We start from the raw sequence: 16,544 nt of genomic DNA, 5'->3' as shown, positions 1-16,544 counted from the left end.
TAATTCTCACAGTGCTCCAGATCTAACAGCACAAATTGATTCTATTAAAGACAGGCTCTGGTATTTAGTAAGTGTTGTTTAAATCTTCCTCTTTGGGCTGGATGTGTCAATGTGTAGTTCATACATTCATTATCTGAGCAGAAATACTGTTTTACCTCAATTAGCCACGAAATCCATAATTTTAAAGCGACATCTCTGGAAGATGTGCCATTTTACCCCATGTGAGCTAGCCCCGTAGCAATTTGATTTCCAGCCAATGACATTCAGCCCCTGGCCATTTGAGTGACAGCTAGCAAGAATCGCACACCGAGCGAGGACGCAATGATGTAGTACGCAATTTTTGGAGGACCACTTTTGGCTCATGGTCACTACTTTCAGAACTACTGGCTAAAAAAGTATACTAAAGTAACGGAGAATCTCTTTAATGTAGGATTTGATCTGTTTATGTCCCAACTGTTTCTTAGTTAGAAAACACAGATGTACATTTATCACGGCTGTTATGTTTTAATAAGGAGCCAATTTCGTAAAGTTCTAGATTCTGGAATATATCTGTTTAACTGCTACAAACGTAACATCTTTAACTTCGGGTCAGGATCCAATCTGATTGCCCCCTTTTTTTGGCTTTGCACCTCAAAGGCAATGTTTTCTTTGTTCGCAGGGATCACTTTCAAGGTAAACACTGCCGATATCTCCTCAATTAGAAATTACCTTTAAAAATGATTACCTTTAAACGCTATAATGTGGATCTAGTGTAGATTGGAATGAATCTAGGCCTTGAATCTCTACAATTTCACCACATACTGCAATAAGTTTAAGCAACGGCAAGTGAACCATTAGTCAGCTAGCCTTTCATTGTCAGCCAAATAGTCTATTTTACAAAATGTGAGAACATATTCAAGCAATGTCAACAAAACAGCATTCATTACGATTAACTTTTATATAACATATTGTTGCTAATAAATGCAAATATACATTAATCTGCTGCTCAGCCTTTTCCAGTTGGCTTATAGAATGATGTTAAAACGTTTGGGGACAGCGTCCAGACCAGTCCTTAATTTCTTCAAACACCATCCTGCCCATACATGGGTGGATTTCAATTGAAACGTGTCAATGTGTCTAAACCATAGAGATGTATAGAGCTCTCTACTTGTAAATAACCTATTTTTTCATGGACATTGCCATTGAGGGCTTCAACCATTTTTAAAGTAGTCAACTGGGTGGGGATTCCTATGGGTTGGGAGTGATCAGCCAATGATCAGAGAACATTGTCTTCTTTAAATTGGTTTGCCTAGTTTGTAAATGGCATTAAGCTACATCACCACCATCTAGTGGCCACAATAAATGAATGACACACAAGATTTGGTTTAAGACACCAATATTCAATTTTTTTCAAACATAAAAAGATCTACTTTGAAATGGAGATCGACGCCATTAAGGCACAGATACAAAGCTGAGCCCTCTTTCCATCTCTGTGGCCGGAGCCCTTCTCTGGGTTGAGAAGGGATGTACTCGTTATGTCCTCTAGGGGCAGTGTTCCCCAACTAGTGTTAGCCGCCTTAGATTTGGGCCTCACCTGGGTGGTGATGAGGTCTATGATGGCTGTGATGACAGCACAGTCTTTGGATTGGCGGTTGCTCCAGTCTAAAGGGGCGGGGCTTCTCTAATAGAGAGTCCAACTCCTTCTTCAGATTCTACAGGCAGAGGTGGAGAAGGAAAACGGTCAGGTGTGTGTGTGTGTGTGTGTGTGTGTGTGTGTGTGTGTGTGTGTGTGTGTGTGTGTGTGTGTGTGTGTGTGTGTGTGTGTGTGTGTGGGTGTGTGTGTGTGTGTGTGTTCGTGCATCTTGACGAGGTGAGCGATGAGTGCAGGGGACTGGAAGACGATCCAGTCATCCACAGCGATGGTCTACTGGTCCTGATCCATCTGGATGGTGACGTCACCTCCAAAGAACAGCCCGGAGAACGGAGACACCTCAGTAAGGTCGCATCTGGGGACAGACAGGGACACAGTATTAACGCACACACACTTACAGGAAAATCTGAAGAAAAATCACTTGGAAACAACCAGTGAAGACTATTTATTTAACTTGGCAAGCCAGTTAAGAACAAATTCTTATTTTCAATGATGGCCTAGGAACAGTGGGTTAACTGCCTTGTTCAGGGGCAGAATGATAGATTTTTATCTTGTCAGCTCGGGGATTCAATCTAGTAACCTTTCGGTGCCTGGCCCAACGCTCTAACCACTGGGCTACCTGCCGCCCCAGTGAAACTGGTGAAATGCTTACTGACGGGCCCTTCCCAACAATGCAGAGAGAAGGAAACAAAATAAATACTAGAAAAATGAGGAATACATTCGGAAACTATTCAGACCCCTTAAATTCTTCCACATTTTGTTACGTTACAGCCTTATTCTAAAATGTATTAAATTGTATTTTCCCCTCATCGATCTACACACAAAACCCTACAATGACAAAACAAAAACAGGTTTTTAGATTTTTCAACTGAAATATCACATATTCGTATTCAGATCCTTTACTCATTACTTTGTTGAAGCACCTTTGGCAGCAATTACAGCCTCAAGTCTTCTTTGGTATGATGCTACAAGCTTTGCATACCTGTATTTGTTGCTCCCATTCTTCTCTGCAGATCCTCTCAAGCTCTGTCAGGTTGGATGGGGAGCGTTGCTGCACAGCTATTTTCAGGTCTTTCCAGAGATGTTTGATCGGGTTCAAGTCCGGGTTCTGGCTTCGTCCCGAAGCCACTCCTACTCTGTCTTGGCTGTGTGCTTAGAGTCATTGTCCTGTTGGAAAGTGAACCTTCGCCCCAGTCTGAGGTCCTGAGAGCTCAGGAGCAGGTTTTCATCAAGGATCTCTGTCTACTTTGCTCCGTTCATCTTCCCCTCGATCCTGACTAGTCTCCCAGTCCTTGCTGCTGAAAAACATCCCCACAGCATGATGCTGTCACCACCATGCTTCCCCTCGATCCTGTCTAGTCTCCCAGTCCCTGCCGCTGAAAAACATCCCCACAGCATGATGCTGTCACCACCATGCTTCACCGTAGGGGTGGTGCCAGGTTTCCTCCAGACGTGAAGCTAGGCATTCAGGCCAAAGAGTTCAATCTTGGCTTTATCAGATGAGAGAATCTTGTTTCTCATCGTCTGAGAGTCTTTTGGTGTCTTTTGGCAAAGTCCAAGAGGGCTCTCATGTGCCTTTTACTGAGTACTGGTTTCCGTCTGGCCGCTGTACTATAAAGGCCTGATTGGTGGAGTGCTGCATAGATGGTTGTCCTTCTGGAAGGTTCTTCTGTCATTTTACGCGCTACGTGCTTCAGCACTCGGTGATTCTGTTCTGTGTGACCCAGCACTTCTCGGCTGAGCCATTGTTGACCACTTACTGTTGACCGGGGCAGCTCTAACAGGGCAGAAATTCACACACAGGAAGATGTGGAGGCGGACAGGAACACAGCATTAACACACACACTCCCTCTCTTCCTCCAAGCTCCCCTTCTCTCCATGTCCTCCCACTCTCACTCCCTTAGCGTTGTGAATGTGTCCATTCTATCCTCTCTTCTCCTTGTAAACGTTGAACACACACACACAGCTAGAGGCTCAGGTCAAAAGGGCTTGTGTAGACTGGGGCCTGTTAACAGAAGGTGGTCCTATGTGGCTCAGTCGGTAGAGCATGGCGATGGCAATGCCAAGTGGTTGTGGGTTTGAGTCCCACTGGGGCCACCACCACATAAAATATCTGGATTAAAGTTGGGGATTCAGAGCAACACTTTTATGCTAACAGAGCACGAGAGACAGAGGGCGCTAGAGAGAGACTGAGGGCGCTAGAGAGAGACTGAGGGCGCTAGAGAGAGACAGAGGGCGCTAGAGAGAGACAGAGGGCGCTAGAGAGAGACAGAGGGCGCTAGAGAGAGACAGAGGGCGCTAGAGAGAGAGACAGAGGGCGCTAGAGAGAGAGACAGAGGGCGCTAGAGAGAGAGACAGAGGGCGCTAGAGAGAGAGACAGAGGGCGCTAGAGAGAGACTGGGGGCGCTAGAGAGAGACTGGGGGCGCTAGAGAGAGACTGAGGGCGCTAGAGAGAGACTGAGGGCGCTAGAGAGAGACTGAGGGCGGCAGAGAGAGATAGAGGGCGGCAGAGAGAGAGAGACTGAGGGCGCTAGAGAGAGAGAGAGGGCGCTAGAGAGAGAGAGAGGGCGCTAGAGAGAGAGAGAGGGCGCTAGAGAGAGACAGAGGGCGCTAGAGAGAGACTGGGGGCGCTAGAGAGAGACTGAGGGCGCTAGAGAGAGACTGAGGGCGCTAGAGAGAGACTGAGGGCGCTAGAGAGAGACTGAGGGCGGCAGAGAGAGAGAGACTGAGGGCGCTAGAGAGAGCGAAAGGGCGCTAGAGAGGGAGAGAGGGCGCTAGAGAGAGACAGAGGGCGCTAGAGAGAGACAGAGGGCGCTAGACAGAGACAGAGGGCGCTAGAGAGAGACAGAGGGCGCTAGAGAGAGACAGAGGGCGCTAGAGAGAGACAGAGGGCGCTAGAGAGAGACAGAGGGCGCTAGAGAGTGAATTTACTGTGTTAAATGAGGCCTCACCCCCTGGTTACATTAGTGACCATACCCCCCGTGCATCCGGCAAAGGCGGAGGTGTTGCTAACATTTACGATAGCAAATTTCAATTTACAAAAAAAAACAACAATGACGTTTTCGTCTTTTGAGCTTCTAGTCATGAAATCTATGCAGCCTTCTCACTCACTTTTTATAGCTACTGTTTATAGGCCTCCTGGGCCATATGCAGTGTTCCTCACTGAGTTCCCTGAATTCCTATCGGATCTTGTAGTCATAGCAGATAATATTCAAATTTTTGGTGACTTTAACATTCACATGGAAAAGTCCACAGACCCACTCCAAAAGGCTTTCGGAGCCATCATCGACTCAGTGGGTTTTGTCCAACATGTCTCTGGACCTACTCACTGCCACAGTCATACTCTGGACCTAGTTTTGTCCCATGGAATAAATGTTGTGGATCTTAATGTTTTTCCTCATAATCCTGGACTATCGGACCACCATTTTATTACGTTTGCAATTGCAACAAATAATCTGCTCAGACCCCAACCAAGGAGCATTAAAAGTCGTGCTATAAATTCTCAGACAACCCAAAGATTCCTTGATGCCCTTCCAGACTGCCTCTGCCTACCCAAGGACGTCAGAGGACAAAAATCAGTTAACCACCTAACCGAGGAACTCAATTTAACCTTGCGCAATACCCTAGATGCAGTTGCACCCCTAAAAACTAAAAACATCTGTCATAAGAAACTAGCTCCCTGGTATACAGAAAATACACGAGCTCTGAAGCAAGCTTCCAGAAAATTGGAACGGAAATGGCGCCACACCAAACTGGAAGTCTTCCGACTAGCTTGGAAAGACAGTACCGTGCAGTATCGAAGAGCCCTTACTGCTGCTCGATCATCCTATTTTTCTAACTTAATTGAGGAAAGTAAGAACAATCCGAAATTTCTTTTTGATACTGTCGCAAAGCTAACTAAAAAGCAGCCTTCGCAAATGGAGGATGGCTTTCACTTCAGCAGTAATAAATTTATGAACTTCTTTGAGGAAAAGATCATGATCATTAGAAAGCAAATTACGGACTCCTCTTTAAATCTGGGTATTCCTCCAAAGCTCCATTGTCCTGAGTCTGCACAACTCTGCCAGGACCTAGGATCAAGGGAGATACTAAAGTGTTTTAGTACTATATCTCTTGACGCAATGATGAAAATAATCATGCCCTCCAAACCCTCAAGCTGCATACTGGACCCTATTCCAACTAAACTACTGAAAGAGCTGCTTCCTGTGCTTGGCCCTCCTATGTTGAACATAATAAACGGCTCTCTATCCACCGGATGTGTACTAAGCTCACTAAAAGTGGCAGTAATAAAGCCTCTCTTGAAAAAGCCGAATCTTGATCCCGAAATTATAAAAAACTATCGGCCTATATCGAATCTTCCATTCCTCTCAAAAATTTTAGAAAAAGCTGTTGCACAGCAACTCACTGCCTTCCTGAAGACAAACAATGTATACGAAACGCTTCAGTCTGGTTTTAGACCCCATCATAGCACTGAGACTGCACTTGTGAAGGTGGTAAATGACCTTTTAATGACGTCAGACCGAGGCTCTGCATCTGTCCTCGTGCTCCTAGATCTTAGTGCCGCTTTTGATACCATCGATCACCACATTCTTTTGGAGAGATTGGAAACCCAAATTGGTCTACATGGACAAGTTCTGGCCTGGTTTAGATCTTATCTGTCGGAAAGATATCAGTTTGTCTCTGTGAATGGTTTGTCCTCTTACAAATCAATTGTAAATTTCGGTGTTCCTCAAGGTTCCGTTTTAGGACCACTATTGTTTTCACTATATATTTTACCTCTTGGGGATGTCATTCGAAAACATAATGTTAAATTTCACTGCTATGCGGACGACACACAGCTGTACATTTCAATGAAACATGGTGAAGCCCCAAAATTGCCCTCGCTAGAAGCCTGTGTTTCAGACATAAAGAAGTGGATGGCTGCAAACTTTCTACTTTTAAACTCGGACAAAACAGAGATGCTTGTTCTAGGTCCCAAGAAACAAAGAGATCTTCTGTTGAATCTGACAATTAATCTGGACGGTTGTACAGTCGTCTCAAATAAAACTGTGAAGGACCTCGGCGTTACTCTGGACCCTGATCTCTCTTTTGAAGAACATATCAAGACTGTTTCAAGGACAGCTTTTTTCCATCTACGTAACATTGCAAAAATCAGAAATTTTCTGTCCAAAAATGACGCAGAAAAATTAATCCATGCTTTTGTTACTTCTAGGCTGGACTACTGCAATGCTCTACTTTCCGGCTACCCGGATAAAGCACTAAATAAACTTCAGTTAGTGCTAAATACGGCTGCTAGAATCCTGACTAGAACCAAAAAATTTGATCATATTACTCCAGTGCTAGCATCCCTACACTGGCTTCCTGTTAAGGCAAGGGCTGATTTCAAGGTTTTACTGCTAACCTACATAGCATTACATGGGCTTGCTCCTACCTATCTTTCCGATTTGGTCCTGCCGTACATACCTACACGTACGCTACGGTCACAAGACGCAGGCCTCCTAATTGTTCCTAGAATTTCTAAGCAAACGGCTGGAGGTAGGGCTTTCTCCTATAGAGCTCCATTTTTATGGAATGGTCTGCCTACCAATGTGAGAGACGCAGACTCAGTCTCAACCTTTAAGTCTTTACTGAAGACTTATCTCTTCAGTAGGTCCTATGATTAAGTATAGTCTGGCCCAGGAGTGTGAAGGTGAACGGAAAGGCTGGAGCAACGAACCGCCCTTGCTGTCTCTGCCTTGCCGGTTCCCCTCTTTCCACTGGGATTCTCTGCCTCTAACCCTTTTACAGGGGCTGAGTCACTGGCCTACTGGTGTTCTTCCATGCCGTCCATGGGAGGGGTGCGTCACTTGAGTGGGTTGAGTCACTGACGTGGTCTTCCTGTCTGGGTTGGCGCCCCCCCTTGGGTTGTGCCATGGCGGAGATCGATGTGGGCTATACTCGGCCTTGTCTTAGGACGGTAAGTTGGTGGTTGGAGACATCCCTCTAGTGGTGTGGGGGCTGTGCTTTGGCAAAGTGGGTGGGGTTATATCCTGCCTGTTTGGCCCTGTCCGGGGGTATCATCGGATGGGGCCACAGTGTCTTCTGATCCCTCCTGTCTCAGCCTCCAGTATTTATGCTGCAGTAGTTTATGTGTCGGGGGGCTAGGGTCAGTCTGTTACATCTGGAGTATTTCTCTTGTCTTATCCGGTGTCCTGTGTGTATTTAAATATGCTCTCTCTAATTCTCTCTTTCTCTCTTTCTGTCTTTCTCTCGGAGGACCTGAGCCCTAGGACCATGCCTCAGGACTACCTGGTATGATGACTCCTTGCTGTCCCCAGTCCACCTGGCCGTGCTGCTGCTCCAGTTTCAACTGTTCTGCCTGCGGCTATGGAACCCTGACCTGTTCACCGGACGTGCTTGTTGCACCCTCGACAACTACTATGATTATTATTATTTGACCATGCTGGTCATTTATGAACATTTTTACATTTTAACATTTTGACCATGTTCTGTTATAATATCCACCCTGCACAGCCAGAAGAGGACTGGCCACCCCTCATAGCCTGGTTCCTCTCTAGGTTTCTTCCTAGGTTTTTGGCCTTTCTAGGGAGTTTTTCCTAGGGAGTTTTTCCTAGCCACCGTGCTTCTTTCACATGCTTTGCTTGCTGTTTGGGGTTTTAGGCTGGGTTTCTGTACAGCACTTTGAGAATATCAGCTGATGTACGAAGGGCTATATAAAAATAAATTTGATTTGATTTAGAGAGAGACAGAGGGCGCTAGAGAGAGACAGAGGGCGCTAGAGAGAGACAGAGGGCGCTAGAGAGAGACAGAGGGCGCTAGAGAGAGACAGGGGGCGCTAGAGAGAGACAGAGGGCGCTAGAGAGAGACAGAGGGCGCTAGAGAGAGACAGAGGGCGCTGGAGAGACAGAGGGCGCAGAGAGAGACGAGGGCGCAGAGGGCGGGGCGCTGGAGAGACGAGGGCGCAGAGGGCAGAGGGCGCTAGAGAGAGAGACAGAGGGCGCTAGAGAGAGAGCAGAGGGCGCTAGAGAGAGACAGAGGGCGCTAGAGAGAGACAGAGGGCGCTAGAGAGAGACAGAGGGCGCTAGAGAGAGACAGAGGGCGCTAGAGAGAGACAGAGGGCGCTGGAGAGAGACAGAGGGCGCTGGAGAGAGACAGAGGGCGCTAGAGAGAGACTGGGGGCGCTAGAGAGAGACTGGGGGCGCTAGAGAGAGACTGAGGGCGCTAGAGAGAGACTGAGGGCGCTAGAGAGAGACAGAGGGCGCTAGAGAGAGACAGAGGGCGCTAGAGAGAGAGACAGAGGGCGCTAGAGAGAGACTGAGGGCGCTAGAGAGAGACAGAGGGCGCTAGAGAGAGAGACAGAGGGCGCTAGAGAGAGACAGAGGGCGCTAGAGAGAGAGACAGAGGGCGCTAGAGAGAGACAGAGGGCGCTGGAGAGAGACAGAGGGCGCTAGAGAGAGAGACAGAGGGCGCTGGAGAGAGACAGAGGGCGCTGGAGAGAGACAGAGGGCGCTAGAGAGAGACAGAGGGCGCTAGAGAGAGACAGAGGGCGCTGGAGAGAGACAGAGGGCGCTGGAGAGAGAGACAGAGGGCGCTAGAGAGAGACAGAGGGCGCTAGAGAGAGACAGAGGGCGCTAGAGAGAGACAGAGGGCGCTGGAGAGAGATAGAGGGCGGCAGAGCGTGCTAAAGAGAGGTAGAGAGGAGGGATCAGTTCTAGAATGTGTCATGTAGAAGACCAGAAGACAAGTGCATCGGCGAAAAGACAGGATCCAGCTGCATGTCTTGCCCTCTTGCTCTTTCTCCAGTTTCCCCCCTCTCTCTTTCTGCTGTTTTCACCCCCTCTCTCTCTTTCCCCAGTTTCCACCCCCCCTCTCTCTCTTTCTCCAGTTTCCACCCCCCCTCTCTCTCTTTCTCCAGTTTCCACCCCCCCTCTCTCTTTCTCCAGTTTCCACCCCCCCTCTCTCTCTTTCTCCAGTTTTCACCCCCCTCTCTCTTTCTCCTGTTTTCACCCCCTCTCTCTCTTTCCCCAGTTTTCACCCCCCCTCTCTCTTTCTCCTGTTTTCACCTCCCCCTCTCTCTTTCTCCTGTTTTCACCCCCCCTCTCTTTCTCTTGTTTTCACCCTCTCTCTCTTTTCCCGCTGTACACCAGTGACTACTAGACTCCAGGGATGCTACCTTTCTCTCTCCCTTCACCCCCCCACATCTTTGTCTTCTTGTGCGAAGGCACACACACACACACACACACACACACACACACAATAAGACATACTGTACATTATAACCAATAAAAACTCTACGCCCCCAGAAAGGGTATCGTTCTGATAACTCATAACTATGCAGAAATAGAGTATGAGACAAGGACTGGAGAGAAAGCTGATAACAGTCAGGGCAGCAGGGTAGAAGAGGACAGAGATCAGACAGAAAGGTTGGAATTGACTGTTCCTCTTCCCTGGTAACTGTTGTCTGGGAGCTTTGATCTGCCAGAGAGGGAGTTGAAAGCCACTGGTTTTAATCAAATATTCATAATGTCTACAAATGGCACCAGAGTTAACCTTTAACCCCATCTTCTTATTGGTTCATGGATTTGATGCAGCAGTGCTGTGTGTATGCTGTAATGTCTACTCACACTGAGAGGACATCCAGCCAACTTGACAACTGTTGGAAGCAGCAGAGTCAACATGGGCCAGCGTCCTTGTGGAACGCCTTTGACACCTTGTAGACTCCATGCCCCGATGAATTGAGCCTGTTCTTAGGGCAAAATGAAGGTATTCCTAATGTTTTGTCCACTCAGTGTGTGTGAAGTTTTAGTGTTAATGTTTGAAAAACAGAGTTGTATTATCAGTGCACTGCCTCAAGGCTAGTTCGTAGGTCTATTCTGCTGCCGTCTGCTAAGTGTTATGATGAGTTATTGATGCATCTGTCTGGCTGGCTGAGTTTACGATTTATGGTCTGTCATCTATCGTGGGCTGGGGAACTTCTCAGGTATAAATCAATAGGAAGTTGACAAAGAGATTACATTTCAGGTCTGAGCGAATTTCACTTCCTCTGCAGAATCTGTGGTATCCTTTTGTCACTGCCAGTGTCTGTCTGTCTCTTGTACCTGTGAGTGCTCTATAAGGAGTGCTACTGTAGGTTCATGCTGACTCAAGGTCTCTTCTTTCCATGCTGTCACAGTCACTAGCCCATTCAAGCTTAACATCCTTATCATTTATCGCCCTCCAGGTTCCCTTGGAGAGTTCATCAATGAGCTTGACGCCTTGATAAGTTCCTTTCCTGAGGATGGCTCAACCCCTCACAGTTCTGGGTGACTTTAACCTCCCTACGTCTACCTTTGACTCATTTCTGTCTGCCTCCTTCTTTCCACTCCTCTCCTCTTTTGACCTCACCCTCTCACCGTTCCCCCCCTTTACTCACAAGGCAGGCGATACGCTTGACCTCATCTTTACTCGATGCTGTTCTTCTACTAATCTCACTGCAACTCCCCTCCAAGTCTCCGATCCCTACCTTGTATCCTTTTCCCTCTCGCTCTCCTCCAACACTACTCACTCTACCCCTACTCAGATGGTATTGTGCCGTCGCAACCTTCGCTCTCTCTCTCCTGCTACTCTCTCCTCTTCCAGCCTATCATCTCTTCCCTCTGCTCATTCCTTCTCCAACCAATCTCCTGATTCTGCTTCCTCAACCCTCCTCTCCTCCCTTTCTGCATCCTTTGACTCTATGTCCCCTATCCTCCCGGCCGGCTCGGTCCTCCCCTTCTGCTCCGTGGCTTGACGACTCATTGCGAGCTCACAGAACAGGGCTCCGGGCAGCCGAACGGAAATGGAGGAAAACTAGCCTCCCTGCAGACCTGGCATCTTTTCACTCCCTCCTCTCTACATTTTCTTCCTCTGTTTCTGCTGCTAAAGCCACTTTCTACCACTCTAAATTCCAAGCATCTGCCTCTAACCCTAGGAAGCTCTTTGCCACCTTCTCCTCCCTCCTGAATCCCCCCCCCTCCTCCCTCTCTGCGGATGACTTCGTCAACCATTTTGAAAAGAAGGTTGACGACATCCGATCCTCATTTGTTAACCTGTTAGGGCTAGGGGGCAGTATTGACACGGCCGGATAAAAAACGTACCCAATTTAATCTGGTTACTACTCCTGCCCAGTAACTAGAATATGCATATCATTATTGGCTTTGGATAGAAAACACCCTAAAGTTTCTAAAACTGTTTGAATGGTGTCTGTGAGTATAACAGAACTCATATGGCAGGCAAAAACCTGAGAAGATTCCAAACAGGAAGCGCCCTCTCTGACAAGTTGTTGTTCATCTTGGCTCTTTTTATTGAAGACTGAGGATCTTTGCCATAACGTGACATTTCCTACGGCTCCCATAGGCTCTCAGAACCCGGGAAAAAGCTGAATGATATCGAGGCAGCCTCTGGTTGAAACACATTATCGCGTTTGGATAGTGGCTGGTCAGAGTACTCTGAGACTCACGCTCGTGCACGAGGGCACGAGATGTATTTATTTTCTCTCTCTTTGTACGTATACAGGCTTTCCCGGTCGGAATAGTATCGCTTTTTTACGAGAAAAATGGCATAAAAATTGATTTTAAACAGCGGTTGACATGCTTCGATGTACGGTAATGGAATATTTAGAATTTTTTTGACACGAAATGCGCCATGCTCGCCACCCTTATTTACCCTTTCGGATAGTGTCTTGAACGCACGAACAAAACGCCGCTGTTTGGATATAACAATGGATTATTTGGGACCAAACCAACATTTGTTATTGAAGTAGCAGTCCTGGGAGTGCATTCTGACGAAGAACACCAAAGGTAATCAAACTTTTCTAATACTAAATCGGAGTTTGGTGAAGGCTAAACTTGCTGGGTGTCTAAATAGCTAGCCCTGTGATGCCGGGCTATCTACTGAGAATATTGCAAAATGTGCTCTCACCGAAATGCTATTTTAAAATCGGACATATCGAGTGCATAGAGGATTTCTGTATCTATTGTTCTTAAAATAATTGTTATGCTTTTTGTGAACGTTTATCGTGAGTAATTTACTAAATTCACCGGAAGTTTGCGGGGGGTATGCTAGTTCTGAACGTCACATGCTAATGTAAAAAGCAGGTTTTTGATATAAATATGAACTTGATTGAACAAAACATGCATGTATAGTATAACATAATGTCCTAAGATTGTCATCTGATGAAGATCAAAGGTTAGTGCTGCATTTAGCTGTGGTTTGGGTTTATGTGACATTATATGCTAGCTTGAAAAATGGGTGTCTGATTATTTCTGGCTGGGTACTCTGCTGACATAATCTAATGTTTTGCTTTCGTTGTAAAGCCTTGAAATCGGACAGTGTGGTTAGATTAATGAGAGTCTTGTCTTTAAAATGGTGTAAAATAGTAATATGTTTGAGAAATTGAAGTAATAGCATTTCTAAGGTATTTGAATAACGCGCCACGGGATTCCACTGGCTGACGAAATCGTCCCACTGGCCCTAGAGAAGTTAAGGCTAATCTGAAGATGGTGCTGGCTAAAACTAAAACTGGCGAGTGTAGAGAGTATAGGGATATTGTTATCCACGTCGGCACCAATGATGTTAGGTTGAAACAGTCAGAGGTCACCAAGCGTAACATAGCAACATAAATGCATAGCAACATAAATGCAACATAGCTTCAGCGTGTAAATCAGCTAGAAAGATGTCGGCATCGAGTAATTGTCTCTGGCCCCCTCCAAGTTAGGGGGAGTGATGAGCTCTACAGCAGAGTCTCACAACTCAATCGCTGTTTGAAAACTGTTTTCTGCCCCTCCCAAAAGATAGAATTTGTAGATAATTGGCCCTCTTTCTGGGACTCAGCCACAAACAGAACCAAGCCTGGCCTGTTGAGGAGTGACAGACTCCATCCTAGCTGGAGGGGTGCTCTCATCTTATCTATGAACATAGACAGGGCTCTAACACCCCTAAATAGGCTGTTAGCCAGCCTGCCAGCTTAGTGGAGTCTGCCACTAGCACAGTCAGTGTAGTCAGCTCAGCTATCCCCATTGAGACTGTGTCTGTGCCTCGACCTAGGTTGGGCAGAACTAAGCATGGCGGTGTTTGCCTTAGCAATCTCACTAGAATAAAGACCTCCTCCATTCCTGCCATTATTGAAAGAGATTGTGATACCTCACATCTCAAAATAGGGCTACTTAATGTTAGATCCCTCACTTCCAAGGCAGTTGTAGTCAATTAACTAATCACTGATCATAATCTTGATGTGATTGGCATGACTGAAACATGGCTTAAGCCTGATGAATTTACTGTGTTAAATGAGGCCTCACCTCCTGGTTACACTAGTGACCATATCCCCGCGTTTCCCGCAAAGGCGGAGGTGTTGCTAACATTTACGATAGCAAATTTCAATTTAAAAAAAGAAGTTTTTATCTTTTGAGCTTCTAGTCATGAAATCTCTGCAGCCTACTCAATCACTTTTTATAGCTACTGTTTACAGGCCTCCTGGGCCATATACAGCATTCCTCACTGAGTTCCCTGAATTCCTATCGGACCTTGTAGTCATAGCAGATAATATTCACATTTTTGGTGACTTTAATATTCACATGGAAAAGTCCACAGACCCACTCCAAAAGGCTTTCGGAGCCATCATCGACTCAGTGGGTTTTGTCCAACATGTCTCTGGACCTACTCACTGCCTCAGTCATTCTCTGGACCTAGTTTTATCCCATGGAATAAATGTTGTGTATCTTAATGTTTTTCCTCATAATCCTGGACTATCGGACCACCATTATATTACGTTTGCAATCGCAACAAATAATCTGCTCAGACCCCAACCAAGGATCATCAAAAGTCGTGCTATAAATTCTCAGACAACCCAAAGATTCCTTGATGCCCTTCCAGACTTCCTCTGCCTACTCAAGGATGTCAGAGGACAAAAATCAGTTAACCTCTCTGGGGTAGGGAGCAGTATTTTGACATCCGGATGAAAAGCGTGCCCAAAGTAAACTGCCTGTTCCTCAGGGCCAGAGGCTAGGATATCCATATAATTGGTAGATTTGGATAGAAAGCACTCTAAAGTTTCTAAAACTGTTGAAGTAATGTCTGTGAGTATAACAGAACTGATTTTGCAGGCGAAACACCAAGTACAAACCATCAAGGAGGGAAAAAAATTGAGGTCATAGGATTGTCCAATGATTTCTATGGGACTCCCTTTTTATTAGGAACCTGGTTGCAGTTCCTATGGCTTCCACTAGATGTCAACCGTCTTTAGAAATTGTTCAATGTTTTTCTTTTGAGAAATGAAGAAGTAGTGCTATTCATTGTGAGTGTCATTCCAGGTGGACTCTACTGTTTTGGTGCGCGTGAACTGGGACGCGCTTCACATAGTTTTTTTTCCTGTATTAGAAACAGTTTATTCCGTCTTAAATTTTATCACTTATTTACGTTTTAGGGTACCTGAGGTTGGATTAGGAACATTGTTTGAAATGTTTGGACCAAGTTTACAGGTAACTTATTAGATACTTTGTAGGCATGTTGGGCGAGTTGAAACCGGTGTATTTCTGAATCAAACGTGCCAAATAAATTGACATTTTTGGGACATAAAGGACATTATCGAACAAAAGGACCATTTGTGATGTTTCTGGGACATTTTGGAGTGCCAACAGAAGAAGATCTTCAAAGGTAAGGCATTAATTATATCGCTATTTCTGACTTTTGTGGCGCACCTGCCTGGTTAAAATATGATTTTCATGTGTTTGTATGTGGGACGCTGTCCTCAGATAATCGCATGGTTTGCTTTCGCCGTAAAGCCTTTTTGAAATCTGACACGGCGGCTGGATTAACAAGAAGTTAAGCTTTATTTTGATGTATAACACATATTTGAATTTAGCATTTTTGAATTTCGCGCTCTGCAATTTCACCGGATGTTGGCCCTACCCTAGAGAGGTTAACCACCTAACTGAGGAACTCAATTTAACCTTGCACAATACCCTAGATGCAGTCGCACCCCTAAAAACATTTGTCATAAGAAACTAGCTCCCTGGTATACAGAAAATACCCGAGCTCTGAAGCAAGCATCCTGAAAATTGGAATGGAAATGGCGCAACACCAAACTGAAAGTCTTCCGACTGGCTTGGAAAGACAGTACCGTGCAGTATCGAAGAGCACTCACTGCTGCTCGTTCATCCAATTTTTCCAACTTGAGGAAAATAAGAACAATACAATATGTATTTTTGATACTGTCGCAAAGCTAACTAAAAAGCAGCATTCCCCAAGAGAGGATGGCTTTCACTTCAGCAGTAATAAATTCATGAGGATTCATTCTTTGAGTAAAAGATAATGATCATTAGAAAGCAAATTACGGACTCCTCTTTAAATCTGCATATTCCTCCAAAGCTCAGTTGTCCTGAGTCTGCACAACTGTGCCAGGACCTAGGATCAAGGGAGACACTCAAGTGTTTTAGAACTATATCTCTTGACACAAGGATGAAAATAATCATGGCCTCTAAACCTTCAAGCTGCATACTGGACCCTATTCCAACTAAACTACTGAAAGAGCTGCTTCCTGTGCTTGGCCCTCCTATATTGAACATAATAAACGTCTCCCTATCCACCGGATGTGTACCAAACTCACTAAAAGTGGCAGTAATAAAGCCTCTCTTGAAAAAGCCAAGCTTTGACCCACTAAATATACAAAACTATCGGCCTATATCTAATCTTTCATTCCTCTCAAAAATGTAAGAAAAAGCTGTTGTGCAGCAACTCACTGCCTTCCTGAAGACAAACAATGTATATGAAATGCTTCAGTCTGGTTTTAGACCCCATCATAGCACTGAGACTGCACTTGTGAAAGTGGTAAATTACCTTTTAATGGTGTCAGACCGAGGCTCTGCATCTGTCACCATTCTCCTAGACCTTAGTGCTGCTT

Source organism: Salmo salar, chromosome 09 (assembly GCF_965601325.2).
Source record: "Salmo salar chromosome 09, fSalSal1, whole genome shotgun sequence".
Taxonomy (NCBI): domain Eukaryota; kingdom Metazoa; phylum Chordata; class Actinopteri; order Salmoniformes; family Salmonidae; genus Salmo; species Salmo salar.
The sequence above is the reverse complement of the archived record's forward strand: the minus strand, read 5'-3'. Positions refer to the sequence as shown.